The sequence below is a fragment of the Ranitomeya imitator genome, chromosome 1 (genome assembly GCF_032444005.1).
Source record: "Ranitomeya imitator isolate aRanImi1 chromosome 1, aRanImi1.pri, whole genome shotgun sequence".
In the NCBI taxonomy this organism is placed as follows: domain Eukaryota; kingdom Metazoa; phylum Chordata; class Amphibia; order Anura; family Dendrobatidae; genus Ranitomeya; species Ranitomeya imitator.
In genome coordinates this window covers 706,672,277-706,698,908 of record NC_091282.1, presented here as the reverse complement: position 1 = coordinate 706,698,908, position 26,632 = coordinate 706,672,277, and the positions used below count along the sequence as shown (strand labels likewise).

At 43.2% G+C, this 26,632-nt stretch overlaps 1 protein-coding gene across 5 annotated transcripts in view; it reads left to right on the top strand.

The window, feature by feature from the left end:
• Positions 1–26,632, top strand: part of MIPOL1 (mirror-image polydactyly 1) — a 516,895-nt gene that overhangs the window by 42,872 nt on the left and 447,391 nt on the right. The window lies entirely within an intron of this gene.

Sequence of the window (26,632 nt, the reverse complement as noted above, 5' to 3'; positions counted from 1 at the left end):
CTCTCTGGTTGATGGACCTTGTAGTTGACATCACTCAACTTTTCAACCTTGTATGGCCCTTGCCACTTGTCCAGGAATTTACTTTCGACCGAGGGGATCAACACCAATACTCAGTCTCCAGGGCTAAACTGTCTGTCTTGACGACTGATTGCAGACTCTCGTCTGGGCCTCTTGTGCTTGAGGGAAGCTCTCCCTCACAATCGGCATCATGCTCGTGATCCTGTCCTGCATTTGGCCCACATGTTCGATAACTTCGATGAGGAATTACCTCCACTTCCCAGGTCTCCTTTACAATGTCCAGAAGTCCCCGATGGTGCCGTCCATATAGCAGCTTGAATGGCGAGAAACCCGTAGAGGCCTGTGGGACTTCTCTAATAGAGAACAGAAGGTACGGTAACCGGCAATCCCTGTCCCAGCTATCCTTCTCCACGACCTTCTTCAGCATAGACTTCAAGGTATTGTTGAAGCTTTCCACGAGTCCGTTCATCTGTGGATGATACACACAGAGGGCCTTTCATAACTTTCATTACTTTGGACATGAACGGTTTTCCTTTGGTCTGAATCTCCCTGTGCAGGCCCATCTGGGAGAAAATATGGACTAGCTCTTGGGCTATACTCCTAGCTGAGGAGTTCCTCAGTGGTACCGCCTCCGGGTACCGTGTTGCATAGTCCATTACATCTAAGATGTATCGGTGACCTCTGGCGGACTTAACTAAGGGTCCTACAACATCCATGGCAATCCTATCAAATGGGTCCTCTTTAATGGTTAATGGATCTAGGGGACTGCGGAAGTGAGATACGGGAGCAGTTAACTAACATGTAGGACAGGACTGGCAATAATTAACAATCTCCTGGTGATACCCAGGCCAGTAGAACCTTTTGAAGGACCTGCTCTTGGGTCTTATCAATGCCCAGATGCCCCACCAAGACATAAGAATGGGCCAGGTCTAGTACCCTATGTCTATAAGGTCCCGGTACTAACAGCTGCTCTAATACTTCTCCTCGCTGTTTCGTGACCCAATAAAACAATTCCTCATTCACTGCAAAGTAAGGGAATCTGGTGTTGGCCCCCGACTCTTGGGCAACCCCACTTATCACAGTCACGTTTTCAAATGCCCGTTTCAGGATAAGATCACGCATTTGAGCAGTCCTACAATTTCCCCAAGAAAACCCCAGTTCAGGAAATTCTGCATCACTGGTCACCATCTCATCCTCGTCAGCAGCCAGGGCACACAAGTGGAACTCCTTCCCCTCCGACTGCGATGGGCTTTCCATCAGAGTTGAGCTGGTTCCTGTATGAGACACATGGTATCCCCTCCTTCCGCCCTAAATCCCAGAACAGGCTAAAATCCCACCCTATTATCACCGGGTGTACAAGTCCTTAACCACCCCCACCTCAGTACCACAGTTAGTTTTTATAGACACTGTGTCAACGAGGTAGTCATTGGCATCCCCGTGAATAGAGCGGATGTCCACTTGTTTACCTGGAGTGGATAGAGGGTATTTTTTCCCACAAGTTAGTGATCCTCGAGTGGCTAGATGGGATTTTTCCGAAAGTTAGTGGTCCTGAAGTGGTTAGAGGGGATTTTTCCCACAAGTTAGTGATCCTCAAGTTGTTAGATGGGATTTTTCCAAAAGTTGGTGGTCCTGATGTGGTTAGAGGGGATTTTTTCCTCAATGGATATTTATAAATGTCTGGTGACTGACTGATGACCTCATGGCTTAGACCATACCGGGCCCAAAGCTCCTTCTACTCTTCACTTCATAGTGTGTAGTAGCGTTTAACATGCAAAATTCTCCTCACTGTCTCGACATCTTCGTTGTGGTGATTTGTAGCTGTCTCCGATATGAAGCCCCCTGAGAACAAGAACTTGGACTTTCACTAAATATGGTAAAATAAGAACCTATAATATGAAATTGCTTTGCAGTGACATTTGAACCTTACATCCTGTACAGTAGTATTTAGTTTGTGGTCTATATTCATGAGTGTGCAGCCTGATGACGTCACTGGCGGCTTCCATGTATTCTCAGGTCACTTGTCATCTGAGTCCACAACACTGAATTTTTAAGTAAGAAAATTCTACCTATGACTGCTTCTCCTGAGGGACCAAAATAGTAGAATCTCCCTGGCCCTCTTGTTCCACACAGGATCCCGTAAATTTAAGTGACTGGTTCCATCTCCTGCCAACTCAACATTTCAGGCTAAGAAACCTGCACTTTTCCCCAGTAGCATCAAAATGGTTCTATTTTTCCTGGCTGTTAAATGTTGAAGCTGGCTCCTTGATTTGAGGAAAATTTTCAGGGTTTGCCAATGGAAATAGGCAAGTATTACTTATTTTACGCTTTTTAAAGAGCTGAATAGATGCCTTTACCTTTTGGGTTTTAATACAAGTATTTTTTTTGTGTTTATTTCTCCTGTGAGGACCTTAAATAGAACTCAGCCGAAGGATGTGTAACTCGGTTGTTCGGAAAGATTTTAATAATGCTCGTCGCTCGAGAATCCAGATAGAATGATAACATGGATGTTTTTATTTTTTGTATATTAGATTTTGATCTAGGTGTTTGTATTGTGCTTTTTTTTATCTCGAAGATAACATTCAGATTGGAAGGACCAGTTTTATATTAGATCGTATCCTGTGTGGCAGCAATTGGTGTACTAAACCAATATTAAACAGTGGCGAATTGCCTAGGACCATACAATATAGTGCACAAATAAGTGTCATACATTGGTCAAATAAAGTTCCATAAAAATTGTGTTGAAATAATGCCAACATACAGTGACCAGCTCCAAACATACCATAAATGAATGACTGCCATATTAAATAATACTGCTATACAAATTATTGAGACTCTGGTGGTCAAGCCTCAGACCGCTGTGCTCACCATACATGAGCTGCACACCCGAATTGTTTGATACTTGGATCACTTTATCTTATTAGCTTCCTGGGAATGCAATTTGTAAGAATGACAGACATATTGTCTATGGTTCCCATTAAACTTTTTCATAGAGCAGTTTTGATACAAGAAATGTATTAGATGTAAGACCTATAGATAAAAGATGCCAATCCTTCGGTTCTGGTTTCCATGTCAAAAAAATCTAGTGGTCTTGACTGTAAATATCTGCAGTGGAGCATAGAAATTGTTGAAAAACCTAGGATGTGCATCTCAAACGGATCGTGGTAAAGTGGGAGAAGAACGCCAAGCTATTATTTGCCTGGAGCTTGTTTGCAGTGTCTGGTCAGCGTTATAACCATGTGTTAGGATATGGATGGATTGTGTTGGATGTGGTTCGTTTTTATTTAGTTTTTTTCCTTAAACCGAGTGACCTATAGAAAATGAATTAGAGACATGTCTGTTTTTGATCCAAATGTCCGATCAAAGTTGGCAATTCAAGTCTACGGGTCTATAAAAAAAATCGGCACTCTGATTTCAAAATAAAGAAGGTGGAGAAACTTTCTCTTTTTTTTCCTTGAAATAAAAACTGATGCCACTATGATCAAACGTTGATCAAAGTCTGATCAGAGTTATCGGACTATTTATTCTCGGATATGGAGAAAAGGACACGTGACTCTACAATTAGAGAGAGCCTGCACAAAATGACTGTTAAAATCTCGCACTTGCACTTTGTGCATCCTTGGGGTGGCCATACTGTTCAATTCACCTTCCTACCTACAGTGGGTACGGAAAGTATTCAGACCCCTTTAAATTTGTCACTTTAATTTTTTTCTCATTAATGTACACTCTGCACCCCATCTTGACTAAAAACAAAAAAAAAACAAATGTAGAAATGTTTGTAAATTTATTAAAAACTGAAATATCACATGGTCATAAATATTCAGACCCTTTGCTCAGTAGAGAGTAGAAGCACCCTTTTGAGCTACTACAGCCATGAGTCTTCTTGGGAATGATGCAATAAGTCTTTCACACCTGGATTTGGGGATCCTCTGCCATTCTTCCTTGCAGATCCTCTCCAGTTCCGTCAGGTTGGATGGTGAACGTTGGTGGACAGCCATTTTCAGGTCTCTCCAGAGATGCTCAATTGGATGGGTCAGTCAAGAATGGTCACAAAGTTGTTCAGAAGCCACTCCTTTGTTATTTTAGCTGTGTGCTTAGGGTCATTGCCTTGTTGGAAGGTGAACCTTTGGCCAAATCTGAGGTCCAGAGCACTCTGGAAGGAGGTTTTCATCCAGGATATCGCTGCACTTGGCCGCATTAATGTTTCCTTCAATGGCAACCAGTTGTCATGTTCCTGCAGCTGAAAAACACCCCCATAGCATGATGCTGCCACCACCATGTTTCATTGTTGGGATTATATTGGGCAGGTGATGAGCAGTGTCTGGTTTTCTCCACACACACCGCTTAGAATTATCACCAAAAATGTCTAAGAGGCAGAGGAGTGCTCAGTCAGAAGGCTAAAGAATATAAATTTCAAAAAACTGACCGTCACATCCAAACATAGACTAAGTGTGAACAGGTGCTACCAGGTACACATGAATTGGCCAATTTTTGTGCTAAGCGCTCTCATTTTTTCATATTTCTAGTGCAGTAATGCAGTTCAATTTTCATGTTTCATGTTTGCATGTTTTAGCGCCGCAGTGTGCTGCCTTATATATTTGACTGTATACGAGTTGGTGACTCTAGGCTCAGCACCTGTTCACACTTAGTCTATGTTTGGATGTGACAGTCATAGTTACATAGTTACATAGTTATTAAGGTTGAAGGAAGACTATAAGTCCATCTAGTTCAACCCATAGCCTAACCTAACATGCCCTAACATGTTGATCCAGAGGAAGGCAAAAAAAACCCATGTGGCAAGGAGTAAGCTCCACATTGGGGAAAAAAATTCCTTCCCGACTCCATATACGGCAATCAGACTAGTTCCCTGGATCAACGCCCTATCAAGGAATCTAGTGTATATACCCTGTAACATTATACTTTTCCAGAAAGGTATCCAGTCCCCTCTTAAATTTAAGTAATGAATCACTCATTACAACATCATACGGCAGAGAGTTCCATAGTCTCACTGCTCTTACAGTAAAGAATCCGCGTCTGTTATTATGCTTAAACCTTTTTTCCTCCAAACGCAGAGGATGCCCCCTTGTCCCTGTTTCAGGTCTATGATTATAAAGATCATCAGAAAGGTCTTTGTACTGTCCCCTCATATATTTATACATTAAAATAAGATCACCCCTTAGCCTTCGTTTTTCCAAACTAAATAGCCCCAAGTGTAATAACCTATCTTGGTGTTGCAGACCCCCCAGTCCTCTAATAACCTTGGTCGCTCTTCTCTGCACCCGCTCTAGTTCAGCTATGTCTTTCTTATACACCGGAGACCAGAACTGTGCACAGTATTCTAAGTGTGGTCGAACAAGTGACTTGTATAGAGGTAAAATTATGTTCTCCTCATGAGCATCTATGCCTCTTTTAATACATCCCATTATTTTATTTGCCTTTGTAGCAGCTGCCTGACACTGGCCACTGAATATGAGTTTGTCATCCACCCATACACCCAGGTCTTTTTCATTGACGGTTTTGCCCAGAGTTTTAGAATTAAGCACATAATTATACATCTTATTACTTCTACCCGAGTGCATGACCTTACATTTATCCCCATTAAAGCTCATTTGCCATTTATCAGCCCAAGCTTCTAGTTTACATAAATCATCCTGTAATATAAAATTGTCCTCCTCTGTATTAATTACCCTGCAGAGTTTAGTGTCATCTGCAAATATTGAAATTCTGCTCTGTATGCTCCCTACAAGGTCATTAATTAATATGTTAAAAAGAAGAGGGCCCAATACTGACCCCTGTGGTACCCCACTGCTAACCGCTACCCAGTCCGAGTGTGCTCCATTAATAACCACCCTTTGTTTCCTATCCCTGAGCCAGCTCTCAACCCACTTGCACATATTTTCCCCTATCCCCATTATTCTCATTTTATGTATCAACCTTTTGTGTGGCACCGTATCAAAAGCTTTTGAAAAGTCCATATACACTACATCCACTGGGTTCCCTTGGTCCAATCCGAAACTTACCTCTTCATAGAAACTGATCAAATTAGTCTGACATGAACGGTCCCTAGTAAACCCGTGCTGATGCTGGGTCATGAGGTTATGCCTCTTCAGATACTCCAGTATAGCATCCCTTAGAATGCCCTCCAGGATTTTACCCACAGTAGAGGTTAAGCTTACTGGCCTATAATTTCCGAGTTCAGTTTTTGTCCCCTTTTTGAATATTGGCACCACATTTGCTATATGCCAGTCCTGTGGTACAGACCCTGTTATTATGGAGTCTCTAAAGATTAAAAATAATGGTCTATCAATGACTGTACTTAATTCCTGCAGTACTCGGGGGTGTATCCCATCCGGGCCCGGAGATTTGTCAATTTTAGTGATTTTTAGACGCCGCCGCACATCCTGCTGTGTTAAGCAGGTGACACTTAATGGGGAATTTTTATCACTAGTCATTTTGTCTGCCATGGGATTTTCTTGTGTAAATACTGATGAAAAAAGTCATTTAGCATATTGGCTTTTTCCTCATCCTCATCCACCATTTCACCCAGACTATTTTTAAGGGGGCCAACACTATCATTTTTTTAGTTTCTTACTATTTATGTAATTTTGGGATTATTTTTACTCTCTCTGGCAATGAGTCTCTCTGTCTCAATCTTTGCTGCCTTGATTTGCTTTTTACAGAATTTGTTTAATTTTTTGTATTTAATGCCTCCTCACTACCTACTTCCTTTAATTCTCTAAATGCTTTCTTTTTGTCACTTATTGCGCCCCTTACAGCTCTATTTAGCCATATTGGTTTCCTCCTAATTCTAGTATGTTTATTCCCATACGATATATACTGTGCACAGGTCCTATCCAGGATGCTAATAAATGTCTCCTATTTTCTTTGTGTATTTTTGTGTCTCAGGATATCATCCCAGTTAATTGCACGAAGATCATCTCTCATCCGTTGGAAATTTGCCCTCCTAAAATTTAGTGTCCTTGTAAGGCCTCTAGTACAAATCTTATTAAAGGATACATGAAAACTTATTATTTTGTGATCGCTATTTCCCAAGTGACCCCCAACCCTTATATTTGATATGCGGTCTGGCCTGTTGGTTAATATTAGGTCTAGCAGTGCCCCCCTTCTTGTTGGGTCCTGAACCAGTTGTGAAAGGTAATTGTCTCTCATAGTTGTCAAAAACCGATTACCTTTGCTGGAACTGCAGGTTTCTGTTCCCCAATCTATTTCAGGGTAGTTGAAGTCCCCCATAATAATGACTTCTCCTTGAGTCGCAGCTTCATCCATTTGCTTTACGAGGATATTCTCTATTGCTTCCATTATTTTTGGAGATTTATAACAAACCCCTATCAGTAATTTATTACTTTTTCCCCCTCCCCTTATCTCCACCCACAGGGATTCTACATTTTCATTAAATTCACCTATATTATCACGCAGGATGGGTTTTAAGGATGATTTTACATATAGACACACCCCACCCCCTCGCTTATCTGTACGGTCATTTCTGAACAGGCTATAGCCCTGCAAGTTATCAGCCCAGTCATGGCTCTCATCCAGCCACGTTTCAGATATCCCCACCATGTCATAATTATGCTCCAACAACATTAGTTCTAATTCGTCCATTTTGTTGGCGAGGCTTCTGGCATTAGTATACATGCACTTGATGTTCCTCTCTGTACCTCTATTCTTTCTTAAATTATTAACTGTTCTAACCCCACCCCCCATGCCACCGCCACCCCCAACTTCCTTATTTGTGCCCAGGTCTCTGTCTGCACTATCTTCCCCTCCTATAAATTGAATACCCTCCCCCCCAATTCCTAGTTTAAACACTCCTCCAACCTTCTAGCCATTTTCTCCCCCAACACAGCTGCACCCTCCCCATTGAGGTGCAGCCCGTCCCTAGCGTAGAGCCTGTAGCCAACTGAGAAGTCGGCCCAGTTCTGCAGGAACCCAAACCCCTCCTTCCTACACCAATTCTTGAGCCACTTATTAACCTCCCTAATCTCCCGTTGCCTCTCTGGCGTGGCACGTGGTACAGGCAGTATTTCGGAAAATACCACGTTGGAGGTCCTTGCTTCCAGCTTGCGGCCTAATTCACTGAAATCATCTTTAAGGACCTTCCACCTACCTCTAACTTTGTCATTTGTGCCAATGTGCACCATGACCGCTGGGTCCTCACCAGCCCCTCCCAGTAATCTGTCCACCCGATCAGCGATGTGTCGGACTCGAGCGCCAGGTAGGCAGCACACCATTCGACGATCCGTGTCTTTGTGACAGATTGCCCTATCTGTTCCCCTAATAATTGAGTCTCCCACTACCAGCACCTGTCTGGCCTGCCCTGCTCTCCTATTTCCCTCCTTACTGGAGCAGTCACTCCTCCGGCTTTCAGAGGACATGCCTGGCTGCAGCAGTGCTACCCCTGTACTGGCACCTCCCTCATCTGCCAACTTAGCAAACTTATTGGGGTGTTCCAGATCAGAACTAGCCTCCCTAGCACTCTTCCCTCTACCCCGCTTCCTAACTGTCACCCAGCTTGCTACTTCACCGTCCTGCAGCTCCATCCTACCATCCCCCCCCTCTCATCTGTCCCATTGAGCGTCTGCTCCGTGAGCAGAAGACTCCTCTCCATATTGTCTATGGATCTCAGTGTTGCCAGCTGCACATTTAGATTCAGAATCTGGGTTTCCAAATGCACAACGTGCTCACATCTCGCACAGCAGTATGCACCCTCGACCGGCTTCTCAAGGACTGCATACATGTGGCAAGATGTGCACTGGATGGCATTAACAATAGTGGAGCACATTTCCTAATGGGGATTGCACCAGACAGAAAAGTTAAATAAAAAAAATAAAAAATAAATACAAAGTATTAATAAGAAACAGACAGCAATTCAGTAATTCCTCCCCTGGAAACTCCCTGACTCCAAAGTCACTGAATCACAAGTCACACTTACCGCCGTCCACACTTACGCTCAGGCCACACTCAGCTCGCTCACACTCGCTATGCTGAAGATTTATAGATTTTTTTTTTCTCTAGTTCCCTTAACAGCAATCCACCTTGCTGTTCAAATGCACTTCCCAAAAAAAAAAATTTAGAAATTTTATATTCATTAGCCTTCTGACTGAGCACTCCGCCTCTTAGCCACAGGTGTTTTAATCGCAGCAGGTCCATTACCCCTCCACAGAGAGAGAGAAATTTAGTCTAAGAAGAGGATTCACAGGTTCCCATTCAGATGAAGACGTTTATTCTCAGCGAGGAAAGGAAAGTGTAGGACCTTGTATAAGAGAGATGCCGTAATGTGGCTACCAGGTACACATGAATTGGCCAATTTATGCGCTAAGCGCTCTCATTTTTTCATATTTCTAGTGCAGTAATGCAGTTCAATTTTCATGTTTCATGTTTGCATATTTTTGCGCCACAGTGTGCTGCCTTATTTATTTGATAGTTAGTATGTAAGATCATTTGTCTGCCTGTCTTCCATCACACCTTTCACAGACATCTCAAGTATACTGTTTTTAAGATATTTTATTATATGGATTAAAAAATTAAAGGATTATGCAACAAAGGAAACCTAACCCTACCACGCTGATGACACAATCAAAATAAATCAGCAAACCCAGACCGAAACCTTATACATCCATCAGCCATGATTCTGTTGTGCTACTTTCTGGGGAATTATTCTCTTTCCATTCAGTCAACTTTTTCCATCTTCTCAATTGCAGGGACTTGCAAAAAAAAATGAGATTTTTTTAATGAAACTTAAGTGGTTGTTCTTGTTAGTATCAGATTGGTTTTTGTATTCAAAAATTGTGACTTAGAGACACCACACTTGAGATGAGTGAGAAGACAAATCTAAAATCATACATTTTATTTAATACCGTGACTAGAGTCGGATGGGCCCCAGTGCAAAATCTGGAACTAAGCTCCATCTGCATGTTGGTCAGATGTATGGACCCTTGTCACAGTTGAGATTCTCTAAAGACGTGTTTGCCCCGCCGTATACTTATCCTCGAGCCCCTTCCTGGTATAATGCCCCCCATCCTGGCCTCTTCCGATAATAATGTCCCCTATCAAATCCCCCTTCCTTGTATAATGTCTTCCGTCCTGGCCTCTTCCTATGATAATATTCCCCATCCGTTTAAAAACAGACAGAACAAAATAAAACTCCTTCCTCTGTTCCCATGACATGCTGTATCCTCTTCTCTAGTTGGCACAGACATCAGCTTGCATTACGTCACTGCCATGCGCCGCCAGCAGATCCAGCTGACTTAGCGGCTGGTGTCGGCAGGCTCCTTGGCACTGTCATGGTTGCATCCTCTGAGACTTCCATAGTTAACCCCTTGTTTATTGTCAATTTCATAAAAGATCATGAAATGAAGAATGTAGCAGACCATGTGGGATTCAAATCCTTACGTTTCATTTCCTAAGCAAAGGACCAACTGGAAAGGTTGGGCTTAGCTGAGCGGACAAGAGTCGGCAAGATAGGCAAAAAGTATACCTCCGCTAAAACTCTCCTACCTGATCTGGTATCGGGCATGGAGGGGGACTTCTGCAAACTGCTCATAACTTTTGCCAAGGGAACTGTCCGATGTCCAGTGACTAATGGGCATGGGTCGTATTGTAAATTATCAGGCATACAGGACATCTCCACACCCAATGTCCGATCAGGTGGAAGAGCTTTAGTGGTGGCACAGTTAGACTTCAGAAGGAGCTCATATGGTGATGCAGGACTGTGAAATTATTCTTCCTTGCAACCATTGCTTTAGTGCATGAGATGGAAGGCTGATGATGAGTTTATTGCTGCTGAAAACTTTTGCAAACAGCCGTGAATGGGGCCCTATAAGCTTTTGCTTATGATGATTCACATGGCACCCATTCAATTACTGGACACTCGTACCCTATAAGATCCCCATATACCGTAGACCACATTCAACCCCTCTCTTTACAAAGACAAATTCAGACTCCCTACATAAATTTGCAGTCTTCCCTTGTTTTATAAATTGTCTTTTATCACCCTCACGATGGAGTCGCTTCCCTTTGACCCCCCGTATTGCCATTTTGTGTGCTGCTGGGAATCGCTAGCTTGTAAGTGCTACATCGTAGTTTACATTGTACTTTAGTTTACATTGTAACCTCTGGAAGAACCGACTAAAAGATTTGCTAGAAATCCCAGCTGTGGGGCACCCGTGCATGCCAGCGCCTGTTCTGCCGCCCTGGAAACTGTATATCTCCCATGCTTAAAAGGCATGGAAGCTTTTATGTGGAGGCAGATTAGCTATTTATATAAAATAAACATTATAAACAAAAGACGCTGCAATGTCTGACCGCTACGTGACCTGAAAGAAACTTTTTCTCAGCTACACCCTCAAATACTTCCCAGGTGCAAGAAATTATCCTCTCTGCCTGGTGTGTGGTTCCTTGTGTGTGGCACTCGCCCTGTGGCACCCTTCCTGCTTTTAGCTCCCAGCTGCCTGTAACATTTTGTGCACCATCGCCTGTGGACCTTTTACTCCCCCATTTCATTACTGAATATATCATTTTTGGTTTGGTTTTAATCACCTGTTTACACATTGCTATGGTCCATGGATATAACAGAGCCTAAAGTTGGGAAATAGAAAAAATGACAAAAATGGAGTCTAAAGTTGGCTTTCCAGTGAGTGCCGGCCAAGACTCCTGATTTTGAGTGGACTGACTGACTGACTAATGAATGTGTATTGAACGGTCCGTAATCTCTTCCTATAACAAATGTCTTCAAGAACAAGGATTTGACTTGTTTAATTCTAACATGCACTCTGATTTGTTCTCAATGGTAACAGGCCAATGACAGTTGTGGCTTATTTCCATTTCCCCCTTTGTGAAGCAGTATATGCCCCAGAAGAGCCAAACCTGCAGGGGCTATGTTTATAAATGTATTAATATGTACTTTGGCATGTAAAAGTTTGGGCACCACTGGTCAAAACTACTGTTATTTTGAACAGTTAAGGCTACTTTCACACATCTGGTTTTTGGCGCCTTGCCGCAGAGCCGGATCCGGCGTAATTTATGAAAACCGGATCCGTTCCATCCGGTTGACATCTGTTTTATCCGTTTTTTTTCATCCGGTTTTTGACGGATCTGGTTTTTAAAAACACCCCTGGGAGGCTCCAAAATGTGATTGGTCCCTGAAAACTATATATACATGTTCATACAGCCCATCAGTGACAGGTTGTTGAGGAGCAAGTGTTTGGAGAGCAAGATGGATGTCGTTATTGCGAATATTCTGAAGATCTACGTGGATTTCACTGTGGAGGCGAATCGCTTGAAAACAATTGTTCTGGAGAAGGAGCGAGAGAGACAACACACCATGCGTTTGTGCCGAAGGCGTTTGTGGATCCACCCCATTACCGCACAGAGAGTGACACGTGGGGTGTTTTCTACACTGTACATGGAACTACGAGGAGACCAGACACCTTTTTCTCATATGTGCGGATGAAAGCAGAGAACTTTGATCTTTTGGCGTAACAAATTGAACATCTTATCCGAAGGACATATTGAATCGACATATTGCCGATTCTCTATTTCACCAGCGGAGCGTTTGATGGCCACTCTTCAGTAACCCATTTTTATTGTATCTCCTCCTGTAAAGCACACTTTAATGTTTTTGCTGGTGTTTTTTTTAGAATACTTTTAGTGATGTTTGTTATAGTATCTCCTACTGCTTTTATAGCTGTAATGTAATTGCTATGTAGTAATTTTTGCCTTGCTTTTATTCACAGATTCCTTACAACTGGAGAATTCCTTTCGTCACTACATTTCCAGTTCAGACTGGGAAATTCCACCATTTCCGGAATTGTCAAACACACTTGCCGTGCACTGTGGGACTCTTTGCACGGTGAATTTATACCACATCCCACAATGGAGAATTGGTTGGAAGTAGCCGAGAAATTCCAGCAAGTGTGTCAGTTTCCCAATTGCTTGGGCACGGTGGACGGCAAACATATCCGTATCGTGAAACTGGCTGGTTCTGGCTCGGAATAATACTTCGGAGTAAAAAAATACTTCTCCATTGTGCTGATAGCCATCGCCGATGCGGAGTACAAATTTGTAGCAGTGGATATTGGGGCGTATGGCCGCTCAAAATGATTCCCAATTTTCAAACTGTCTTCTATGGGGCGGCATTTGTATGGAAACACCGTTCAATTCCCCCTCCCAAGACCACTGCCTCAAACCTCTGGGCCACCAATGCCTTTTGTTGTGTTGGGGATGAAGCGTTCCAACTATCGGAACACCTACTGAAACCCTGCTCCAGCAGTGGATTAACGCAAACTAAAAGAATTTTTAACTACTGCCTCACACGCGCACGAAGAATGGTGGAGTGCGCTTTTGGGATTTTGACTTCCAAATGGAGTGTTCTGTTGACAGCTGTAAACTTGAAGACTGACACTGTTGACGAGGTGGTGAAAGCGTGTATTGTCCTGCACAATTATGTGATATGCAAGGAACAGATTTCCATTGAAGACCACTCAGAAGAAACCACCTTGCCGGATTATCACAACATTACATATAGAAGTTCTGTGGCCGTTTCCCGAATGAGGGACGAATTCGCAGAATACTTTTTCACCTGAAGGAATAGTAGACTGGCAGGATGACAGAGTTTGAACAATTTGTCTTGGACCTTGTAAACGTATTTTTCCATATAGTACCCAAGTTGTGTACCGGTTTGTGTTTCCACCTAAGTATTTAACCTTTATGTACCAAATTTGTTTACCGGTTTGTGTTGTACCCAAAGTATTTTACCTTCTTTTACCCAAGTTGTGTACCTGTTTGGGTTGTACTCAAAGTATTTTACCTCTAACCAATAAACCTTGTTTTACACAATGTATTTAACTAGATCTTAATAAAAAAAAATACAAATTTGTTTTAAACAAAACAGTTTTATTAAACATTTTTTTGCAAAACAAAGATAAACTTTTATAAGTTTGAATAAGTCAGGGTGGAGATATTGCTGGAGGGGCTGTCAGATTGGGACACTTCGACAGTGGGAGTGTGGAGAGAGGAATGTGGTGGTGGTGAAGGATCAGTAGGTAGCGGTGAAGGGGTGGAGAAAGAAAGTGAACGGGTGGACAGGGAACTGGGAGTTGGATTAGGAATTTGGTATGATGGAGGGGTGTAGCTGATGGATTGGGAGGCAGAAGAGGTGATGGGTGGAGTAGAGGGTTGTGTTAGTGACATGATGGGTGAAGGAGACTGGTGGTAGTGGGCAGGGAGAGGAGGCGCGGAAGATGTTGTTGGGAGCTGGTATGGGGCGGCATGTTCGTACTTGTCAGTTTGGTGTGACGGGGCACGGGTGGGATGCTGGTACTGGTCTGGATGGTGGGACGGGGCATGGGCAGGATGCTGGTACTGGTCAGGATGGTGGGACAGGGCACGGGCACAATGTTGGTAATGGTCAGGATGCTGGGACGGGGCAGGGGCAGGATGCTGGGACGGGTCAGGAGGATGGTAGTGGCTGTAGTGAGGGACAGTGGCTGGAGAGGGGGCAGGTGCAGGAGGGGGGGCAGGTGTGGTGGCTTGGGAGATAACGAGCGCTAGAGCAGACTTGCATGATTCCGTTACTTGCATCTGCTGATCAGGAGATAGCTTATCCATGCGCTCGAGTACCGACCGGAAAAAAGTGTGGTTCGGTGACTGACTTGCCTCTGAATACATCCGTAGCAGAAGTGTATGTAATGCGAGAATGCCTTTATCAAATTGAAACCTGCAGCCATTTGCTCGGACAAAACTTTGAGACCGTTCTGGAAGGATGCATTCAGGTGCAAGAACTCTGACGCATAGCTCTGTACCTGACCCCTCTGCCGCCCCGAAGCCACAGGTGTACTAGAGGTGGCAGCAGCAGAGGGTTGGGGTACAGGAAAAGATATATCCTCACCAGCAGATTCATGCAATGGAGCCGGCCAGGATGCTCCAGCGCTGGTGGATGGTACCGAGGGATCGGATATGTGGGAAGGCTGGGAAGGTGCAGAGGGGCCGGAACTGTCGAAGTGTCCCTCTGTGGCGGACTCCTGAGGGATCGCCCCATAAGGGTTCAACTCAGCTGCAGGCTCCCGAGTGCTCCCGACAGTGCTGTGGAACAAAGAGAAAAAATATATAATTAATATACTGATATTGAATGGCCCTGGCTGAAACCGCAAAAGAGGGTTAGACATTTCAAACATTGATTATTAAATGTGGTGGGTAATATTTACCTTCGGCTCACCATCGTTGACCTGAGGAACGACAGGGCTTGGGCATATTTGTATCAGCTGCTGCGTCCTCCAGAACTACTCGGGGCCCGCATCTCTTTGTTGAACTCCTTCTTGAAGCAATCTCTGATCGACCGCCACTGCTTGACAATCCTTTCACCTGTAAAAAAAAAAGAAACACAAATTGGTTAGGATACAATACTTTGAATCCATCAACATAACTGAACTGTGTATACTTACATTCTTGATTCTGGGCCTGAACATGGAGGTCCTCCCACTTCTCTATAAGCTGTTGGCAGACTTGCTCCCAGAGTCGATGGGTCACTATGACATCAGCATGGCAGCGGTCCCCCTTTTTCCACAGCGGCTCCCTGTCTTGGATCAGATCTATGAGGAGATCAATATTGAGCCCGACCTCGTCACTATCCGAATCAGGAGCAGGCTGTGAAGCCTGACAAAAAAAATAAAATTAGATGAAAAACATTAAGAGAAAAGCAAACAAACAAAAAAATGGTGCTTACACGATGACGGCCGCCCACACTCTCACGCCGACGACCCTGGGAGCCACTCAGAGGACCACTGGATCGAGCACCAGAATCCGAACACCAGAAGAAAAATAAAATAAAAATTGTGCTTGGAGGTAGCCTTTTTATGTGTTGTGTGCATTGTGATATCTATAATTATCATTTTGTTTTTGTTGTGTGATGTCTGTAATGATCTGTTTGTATGTGTTGTGTGCAGTGTTCTTTCTGTATGAATCTTTTGCTTTTATGTGTTGAGTGTAGTGTGAGGTTGTGGTTCCGCGAAGCATGCAAGAAACATACCAATTGCGATCCCACTCCAGGTCTCTCTCCACCCCTTCGGTCTTCTTCTGGAAGCACCTCTTCTGCTAAAGCAGCAGCAACTTCCTACAAAAATGAAAGATTGATAAATACATTAATATATATACACCGAGAGAGAGAGGAGGCAAAAAAAATTCAATAAAAACAAAAAAATATATTTACCTTAGTGTGCTGCCGACGCTGGGGAGGGCTCCCAGAAGAAGACATGGCTGGCAGGCTCAGCTCTGTGGCTGGCTGACTCAGCTCTCTGGCTGGCTAGGCTCTCTGCTCTCTGGCGGGCAGGCAGGCTCTTTGCTAGCAGGGTGCTGGCTCTCTGCTGGCAGGCTAGATTCTCTGGCAGGCAGGCTCTTTGCTGGCAGGGTGTTGGCTCTCTGCTGGCAGGCTAGGCTCTCTGGCTGGCAGGCAGGCTCTTTGCTGGCAGGGTGTTGGCTCTCTGCTGGCAGGCTAGGCCCTCTGCTCTCTGGCTGGCAGGCAGGCTCTTTGCTGGCAGGGTGTTGGCTCTCTGCTGGCAGGCTAGGCTCTCTGGCAGGCAGGCTCTTTGCTGGCAGGGTGATGGCTCTCTGCTGGCAGGCTAGGCTCTCTGCTCTCTGGCTGGCAGGCAAGCTCTTTGCTGGTAGGGTGTTGGCTCTCTGCTGGAAGGCTAGGCTCTCTGGCTGGCAGGCAGGCTCTTTGCTGGCAGGGTGTTGGCTCTCTGCTGGCAGGCTAGGCTCTCTGCTCTCTGGCTGGCAGGCAGGCTCTTTGCTGGCAGGGTGTTGGCTCTCTGCTGGCAGGCTAGGCTCTCTGGCAGGCAGGCTCTTTGTTGGCTCTCTGCTGGCAGGCTAGGCTCTCTGCTCTCTGGCTGGCAGGCAGGCTCTTTGCTGGCAGGGTGTTGGCTCTCTGGCTGGCAGTATGGCTACAAATAAGTGAGGGCCTCAATGCCATTGTTTTATTTATGTGTTCTGGGGGCAGGCCAATAGGTTAAAAAAACGGATCAGGCCACCGGTTCCGCCTTTTTCCGGATCCGGCGCAATGCGGCATCCATAGACATGCATTGTAGCGATAAGCCGGAAGAGCTGGATCCGGCCCTTCCGGCTTTTTCGCCGCAGACAAAAAACGTTACTGTAGATGTTTTTCCCAGACGCCGGAATCGAAATTTTCACTGGATCCGGAAAAAAATGGAAGGAACGCTGGGCCATGCGGTTCAATCCGACACTAATACAAGTCAATGAGGAAAAACCGGTTCCAGTACTTATTTTCGCCGGTTCCGGTTTTTCTAAAAAAAAAAAAAAAAGACGTAATGTGCCAGAATGAAAAAACTTGATGTGTGAAAGTAGCCTAAGCAAGTTGAAGATGAAATGATCTGTAAAAGGCCTAAATTTAAAGATGACAATTTACTTTTGTATTTTAGACAAAAAAATATGTTTTCATGTTTTACATTTCAAAAATAAAAAGGAAAATGGGTCAATGCAAAAGTTTGGGCATTCTGCATAGTTAGTACCTAGTACCACCCCCGTTTGCAAGTCTCACAGCTTGTAAACATTTTTTTGTAGCCAGCCAAGAGTCTTTCAATTCTTCTTTGGGCAGTTCTTCCAATTCTGTGAGATTCCTGGGTTGTCTTGCATGCACTGCTATTTTGAGGTCTAGCCACAGATTTTCAATGATGTTCAGATCAGGGCACTGTGAAGGCCATTGTCAAACCTTCAGCTTGTGCATTTTGAGGTTGTCTATTGTGGATTTTGACATATGTTTAGGATCAGTATCCATTTGTAGAAGCCATCCTTTTTCAACTTCAGATTTTTTACTGATGATGGTATGTTAGAATCAAGAATTTTGTTGAAATTTCATTGAATCCATTATTCCCTCTACATGTGAAATGTTCCCTGTTCCATTGGCTGCATGCCAACCCCAAAATATGATTGATCCACCCCCATGCTTAATGGCTGGTGAGATGTTCTTTTACTGAAATTCTGTGTCCTTTATTCTCCGCACATACCTGTCATCATTGTGGCCAAAGAGTTCTATTTTAACCTCATTGGTTCAAATTACTTGTTTCCAAAATGCATCAGGCTTGTTTTAATGTTCTTTTACATATTTCTGACACTGAACTTTATGATGAGGACTCAGGAGAGGTTTTCTACTGAAGACTCTTCAATGAAGGCCATATTTGTGCAGGTGTCTCTGAACAGTAGAACAATGTACCAGAACTCCAGAGTCTGTTAAATCTTTCTGAAAGTCTTTTTTCAATCAATCGGGGGTTCTGATTTCCCTCTCTAGCAATCCTATGAGCAGCTCACTGAAAATTTGCTTGGTCTTAAAGACCTAAGGCTTCTTTCACACTAGCGTCGGAATCTCCCCGTCGCAATGCGTCGGGAAGAGATTCCGACGCTAGCGTTTGCTGCATTGCACAATGGGTGCAGCGGATGCATTTTTCCAGCGCATCCGCTGCCCCATTGTAAGGTGCGGGGAGGTGGGGGCGGAGTTCGGGCCGCGCATGCGCGGTCGGAAAAAGCGGTCCGTCAGGAGAAAAAAACGTTACATGTAGGGGTTTTTTCTCCCGACGGTCCGCCAAAGCACGACGCATCCGTCGCAAGACGGATGCGAAGTGTGGCAATCCGTCGCAAATGCGTCGTCAATAGAAGTCTATGGGGAAAAAACGCATCCTGCAAGCACTTTTGCAGGATGCGTTTTTTCTGCAAAACGACGCATTGTGACGGATTTAAAAAAACGCTAGTGTGAAAGTAGCCTTATCTGGACCTCAGCTGTTCCTGTTAACTTAAATTTCTTAATTACATTTTGAACTGCGGAAAGGGCAACTTGAAAACGCTTTGCTATCTTCTTATAGTCTTCTCCTGCTTTGTTGGCTTCCACCATTTCCATTTTGAAAGTACTAGGCAGCTGCTTAGAAGAATCCATGACTGTTGTTTTTTGGCACAAGGTTAGAGGAGACTGGGTTTTTATGAAGCTGGGAAATTTGCGTCACCTGGCCTTTCCTAATGATGACACTCATCAAGCCAAAACGCTAACAGGCTAATTGAGGTCTAAAACCTTTGTCCAAGTTATCTGAGCACACAAATCTCCGAGGGTGCCCAAACTTTTGCATCAGCCCATTTTCCTTTTTGGAATTTTTAAAATGTAAAAAATTACTATATATATTTTTGTTGTTTTTTTTACCTGAAATACTAAGGAAATGTGGCATCTGTACCTTTTTAGGTCTTTTAGAGATCATTTCATGTTCAACTTGCGAATTTTGACCAGGGATGCCCAAACTTTTACATGCCAGTGTAAATGTCAAAATATTTTTTTACGATTTTTAATTTTTTGTTATGAGAAATATGAGCACCCCTGAGATCAGTAACATATTTGGGTGTATTATCTACCTATATGAATGCCATATTAATTTTACATCTTTTGGAATATATGGTAAATGATTGTCCGTCATTCATTGATCAGAAGTTAATAAGCTGCAGCCCCAGTTACATCCACAGTGAGGCGCCATAAGTCCACTCATTCCCCACTCCATTGATGGTATGGTACGATGCCATCTCTATGTATTAAGAAGCCGCTCGCCTGCCTGTCCTCATAAATATTCACTCACCGCACTGTAGTAAAAATAAAATCGAAAACATTTACTTACCCAGAACTTTCCTCTCCAACGTCATCATCTTCTGCAGAAATCAGGAGGGATAAATGTTTTCTGTTACGGTGGTGGACCATTTTTTGTTAGCGCATCTCTTCGGTACCTCAGCAGGTGCCATTACACCGTTATGATGATCAGTACCGGCTTCAACCCCCAATTGCGGCACTTATTTACTCAGTGCATAGTTTACGAATTATGGGCACCACTTGGTCTGTTTTGCAGGGAAGCACCAGGTAACCCCATACATATAGGCTCACAGGCAACTGCAGTTGGTCACTGGATCTGAGTGACCAACCGCAGTACCAGTGTATGTGAGTGCACGTTGTCTTTCTATTCCGTAGCAGGCTGTGAAGAGCGGAAATATTCATGTACTTCCTTCTATAGACCTATTTACCAGAATGGATATCATAGATTAGAGTTGGAAGGGACCTCCAGGGTCATCATGTCCAACTCCCTACTCAATGCAGGATTCACTAAACCATCTCCGACAGATGTCTGTCCGGCCTCTGTTTGAAGACTTCCATTGGAGGAGAACTCGCCACCTCTCGTGGCAGCCTGTTCCACTCATTGATCACATTAGGTGGGCTGCGCTGCCGGAAATGAGGAGCCTTGTAGTTTCAGATAATGTTTTTATTAGCTCCAACGCATTTCAGCACCGATCCGGCCCTTTTCTCAAGGTCAAAAAACCAAATGACTTTCCTTCTATCGGTGTCTTTTCAGATCCTACTTCTAGACCCTAATTTGTTAGTCTAGTATATGCCCCTCAGAAGGTTCTTACCGTGACCCCCACTGTTCAAAGTCTTTTATGTAATGTATCAAATTAAGAGGTACAGCTGAGGCCCATCAAGACCCCTTCGACAGATTTCCAGGTACTATAACTAATGACTATTGTCAAGGTTTTTTTTCTTTTTTTTTTATTTGCTTGATAACTTTTTTCCTTTTAATTCTTTTGTGTGATGTTGAAATCTGAACAGTAAGAATATTTCCTACATGAAATCATGACAAGGGGCCTCGGCTATGAGGAGAAAGGTGAGATCAGTAACTCTTCCTTGACTTTCAGTAGGTTACAAGGTTACGTAAGGACGTTCATAATACACTTTATTCCCTGACAGCATGAAGAATCTGCCATATCAGACTTCACTGCGTATGAACAGCCTCACAGCTTATTTGTGTGTCGTCTATTGTTGGATGGTAAGGCTACTTTCACACACCAGGCTTTTGCCGTCAGGCACAATCCGGCGAATTTTGAAAAAGAACTGATCCATTTTTTTTCCACTGGATCCGTTTTATTCTCATAGAGTTGTAATAGCGACCGATGGCCTAACGTTTCATCCGTTTGTTGCTGGATCCATCAAAAATAGTTTTTCCAGCGGACGGAGAAAATGCACAGCGACGGATCCGGCTATTAACGGATGAAACGTGAGGTGAAATGAGTGACTTCGGCTACCGATTCCATCTTTTTTTTTATACTGAGCATGCCCCGTAGCTGCATCTTCCATTCTGGAGTCTCTCTCTCGAACAGGAAGTTCAAACTCTATGAACGGGTAATCAAAACAAAAATAAACAGATCCAGCAAAAAATAGATCTGGCTCACCAGTTTTTCACAATTTGCGCCAGATCCGTTTTTTTTTTTTTATTTGCCTGATGTGTAACACAGTTAACCTATACTCTAAAAATATGTATAAACAATACCTATTTTATTAATTACATGAATCCATAAAACAACCACAAACATAATAACACAAACAACCGTGCTCTCTACCTAGCCCTAAGCAAAGGGCCCTAGATGACCACTACCTGTCAGCGGAGGTTGGCACCCTACACACAATCGAGATTGGCGCCCCCACTCAACGTCGGCTAACCCTGTTGCTCCTGTTGATGCCCTACACATGTCACAATTGGGCCTCCATTTGCTCAACAGGAAATGATAGGGTAAAGATAACTCAGCAGCCGATATAGCCCATAATGATATTGGGCTACCAAAAAATTGACAGGGTGAGAGACACAGACTCACAAAGTGCAAAACAGTGCAGAAAATAAAGTGCTCATAGTGAAAAAAAATCCTTGCTATACTGCTCCCTATAATCTTTGTACCTGCCTAGCCGCGGGGGTTGGCACCCTACTGTACAGCGGAAATGGCGGCGCCCCCACTCCACGTCGGCTGACCCTAGGAGTCCCTATGAGTGACTATATCAATAGGCAGGGAAAAATACATATAACTCTTATTTCATAGAAGTTGATATATATAAAGACACAATGTGGCAGGTATACTGATAAGATAACACATTAGCTGGAATTCAGACTAGGCCTATATACAAAAGCAATAAAAAAGTATATATCCAAATGATTTGGGGAAATGTCCTTAATGTGCCTCCATCCACTAGTATGCTTTGATATTGCACACAGTTGGAGGTCACATATCAAAGATAAAATACCTTAGATGTCATGAGATATCCCATATGTATAAACAATCTTAACTTGATTGACCACTTTAGTCTGATAATGTGTAATATAATAATAAAACTATGGAGCAGTTAGCAAGGAAATGATACTCATCGTTCAGAAGATGTCATAGTGCGCCTCAACGCGTTTCACCTAACGGATCATCAGGAGGCATAGATGAATGGATGTGTCATTTTTTTAATTTGCCTTATGGCAAAAAACTGATGTGCAAAAATAGCCTAAGACTCACACCTCCATTGGTTGCTACACACATGTTTGTTGTCACGGGGCTACCGCAACAGAGAGGTTCCAGAGAACCGCAGCGCTCTGGGCCTCATTCACACACAGTGAACAGAAGCTCTTCACCTGTATTCTGACCTGGCTGCTTTGTGCCAGCAGTGCAGTAGTTAACCTTATTGCTGAGTTGCTGAGAGCTGGGTCTCTCAGCTGAAGTGGATTTTGTAATCTGATCCTCTATATAGACCCAGTCCTGACTTCAGCTATTGTCAGTGATCAGATCTACTGCCTGGCTTGGAGGTTGAAGGAGCATAGTGTTGGTGTTGGAGGTTTATTTACAGAGATTGGTGTCTGCTGTTTTGGTTGCATGTTAAACCTGTTTTCCTTCCTAGTTGTCTCCTTCTCTTCCCTTCTATGTGTACCCTCTGTGGTTGTGTGAGCATTTGGTGAGTTTGAGACTTTTAGTTACCTTGTCTGTATACCCTGTTATTTGTTGTATTATTACACTGGTGCAGTCCACCTCCTTTGGGGGGAGACAGGGATACGCTGGCGGCTCAGGTCTCCTAACCATCATAGGTACCCCTGAGATGAGGGAAAGCCAGGGCCCCCATTATAGTGTTAGGGACAGGTGCGGGTCCCAGTACGCCGTCCTGCCCCTTTATCGCCGCTTACGGCGTGACATTTGTAATGTGTATGTGTGTATGTGATGTTTATATACTGTACATGTACAGCAGTTGACACAAGTATTAAACACGTCACCAATTTTCTAAGTAAATATATTTCAAAAGATGCTATTAACATGAAATTCTCACCAGATGTCAGTAACAACCTAACCAATCCACTCAGGGAAAGAAATCAAACCATGGATGTCCATAAATTAAAGGGAACCTGTCAGCAGGATTGTGCACAGTAACCTACAGACAATGTCAGGTCGGCGCCGTTATACTGATTACAATGATACCTTGGTTGATGAAATCCGTCTTGTGGTTGTTGTTTAAATTTTATTTATAGTTTTGAGTTAACGATATGCCCGTGCCCCGGGGCGGCCTGTGGGGGTCTTCATGTGGTGCTCTGATTATGTATTCATCTGTATGGCTTCTGACGGGTCACTGATCCCCCACAGACCTGCCCCCTAGTTTACATAATAAATATTATATATATATATATATATATATATATATATATATATATATATATATATATATATATATATATATATATATATATATATATATATATAGTTGATTGTGACTTGTAGGATCACTACTTCCAACAGGTGGTGCTACAGAGTTTAAGTCCTCTTTTTCTCAGAAGAGGTAATTTGCATATCACTTTTTTTTTTTTTTTTAAATATTCCAAAAATTCCTGTGAAACACCTGAAGGGTTAATAAACCTCTTGAATGTGGTTTTGAGCACCCTGAGGGGTGCAGTTTTTAGAATGGTGTCACACTTGGGTATTTTCTATCATATAGACCCCTCAACAAGACTTCAAATGTGGTGTAGTCCCTAAAAAAAAAATGGTGTTGTAAAAATGAGAAATTGCTGGTCAACTTTTAACCCTTATAACTCCCTAACAAAAAAAATGTTGGCTCCAAAATTGTGCTGATGTAAAGTAGACTTATTTTGTGTGACATATCTCTGTGATTTAAGGCCATGAAAATTCAAAGTTGGAAAATTGCAAAATTTTCGCCAAATTTCCGTTTTTTTCACAAATAAATGCAGGTAATATCAAAGAAATGTTACCACTATCATGAACCCAATATGTCACGAGAAAACAATGTCAGAATCACCAGGATCCGTTGAAGCGTTCCAGAGTTATAACCTCATAAAAGGACAGTGGTCAGAATTGTAAAAATTGGGGCTTAAGGGGTTAAACAACAACCACAAGATGGATTTTATCATCCAAGGTATCGTTTTAATCAGTATAACAGCGCCGACCTGACATTGTCTGTAAGTTATTGCTCTACCGCTCCGTCCTTTTCTTTAGTCCCTGCGGTTAAATTCTTTTTTGAGTCTACTAAAAGAGACATCCTAAAATTACCTACATCTATTGGCAATACCCACAATCTTTCCCCACAGGAAAGGAAGGCATTGGGTTCCTTGAAAAATAATCACTCCTTTATCATCAGGGAGGCGGATAAAGGTGGGAATGTGGTGCTTTGGCCCACCCACCTTTATCTTGAAGAAGCTAAAAGGCAGCTCAATAATTCTAACTTCTATGTTAGATTACCTTCGGATCCGACAGAAATTTTTGCGCATAGACTCCAAAAATTAATCAATCAGGCCGCAGCCATGGGCACCATTTCCATCAATGAAAAAAAGTTCATGTGGGTTGAGAATCCCATCATTCCCACTTTTTACCTTTTACCAAAGGTACACAAAGATGCCTGTAAGCCACCTGGCAGGCCCATTGTGTCAAGTATTGGCAGCATTTGCGAACGGGCATGTACTTATATTGATTTTTTCATTCAGCCCATAGCTTCTTCTTTACCATCTTTTATCAAGGATACGGCTGATTTTATCCGTGTTTGTCGTGACATTACTCTAACAGGACAGGAGTTACTTATAGCATGTGACGTTGAATCACTATACTCCAATATAAGCCATGCCCATGGTATTAAAGCCTTATCCTTCTTTTTAGATCGACTCAATGGCACAAATCGCCTTCATGACTCTTTCATTGTGGATTTGTTGAATTTTGTCCTGCACCATAATTATTTTTTATTTGACAGGACTTATTACAAACAGGTTTCGGGCGTGGCCATGGGCGCACGATGTGCGCCGGCCTATGCCAATATTTTTCTTGGATGGTGGGAGGAAACGCTGGTTTTTTGTTCTCAGATGTTTCGTGATCATATCAAACATTGGTATCGTTTCATAGACGATGTCTTTTTCATATGGGTTGGTACTGAAACTTCTTGCTTACAATTTCTCAGGGAACTTAATGATAATTCATTGAATATCTTCCTTACTCATTCTTGTTCCCCGGATTCAGCAGTGTTTCTTGATCTTCGGATCTCAACGGAGGGAAATAGACTGGTGACGGATTTGTTTCGTAAACCTACAGCTACCAACAGTCTACTTCAGTATCAGAGCTTCCATCCCCAGCATACCCGGATGGGTATTCCAACAGGACAGTTCCTTCGTGTTCGCCGGAATTGCACTACTGATGAAAGTTTCAGGCAACAAGCAAGAGACCTTAGTTTGAGGTTCCAACAGCGTGGATACCCTCGGAGGGTTATCTCTAAAGCCTTTCAGCGAGCCCAATCATCGGATCATTTCAAAAAACCTGATCTGCACATCCAAACATAGACTGAGTGTGAACAGGTGCTGAACCCAGAGTCGCCAACTCGTATATAGTTAAATAAATAGGGCAGCACACTGCAGCGCCAAAACATGCAAACTTGAAAACACGAAATTTAAACTGCATTACTGCACTAGAAATATGAAAAATGAGAGCTTTTAGCGCATAAAAATGGCCAATTTTATGTGTACCTCGTAGCCACTTTACGGCATCTCTCTTATACGAGGTCCTACTCTAAACCTACCTCGCTGAGAATAAACGTCTCCATCTGAATGGTTACATGTGAAACCTCTCCTTGGACTCAAATTCTCTCTCACTGTGGAGGGGTATTGGACCTACTATAATTAAAACACCTGAAGCTAGGAGGCAGGGAGTGCACGATCAGAAGGCTAGAGAATACATTTCAAAAAACCTGATCTGCACATCCAAACATAGACTGAGTGTGAACAGGTGCTGAACCCAGAGTCGCCAACTCGTATATAGTTAAATAAATAGGGCAGCACACTGCAGCGCCAAAACATGCAAACTTGAAAACACGAAATTTAAACTGCATTACTGCACTAGAAATAAACTAGGTTTAGAGTAGGACCTCGTATAAGAGAGATGCCGTAAAGTGGCTACGAGGTACACATAAAATTGGCCATTTTTATGCGCTAAAAGCTCTCATTTTTCATATTTCTAGTGCAGTAATGCAGTTTAAATTTCGTGTTTTCAATTTTGCATATTTTGGCGCTGCAGTGTGCTGCCCTATTTATTTAACTATATACGAGTTGGCGACTCTGGGTTCAGCACCTGTTCACACTCAGTCTATGTTTGGATGTGCAGATCAGGTTTTTTGAAATGTATTCTCTAGCCTTCTGATCGTGCACTCCCTGCCTCCTAGCTTCAGGTGTTTTAATTATAGTAGGTCCAATACCCCTCCACAGTGAGAGAGAATTTGAGTCCAAGGAGAGGT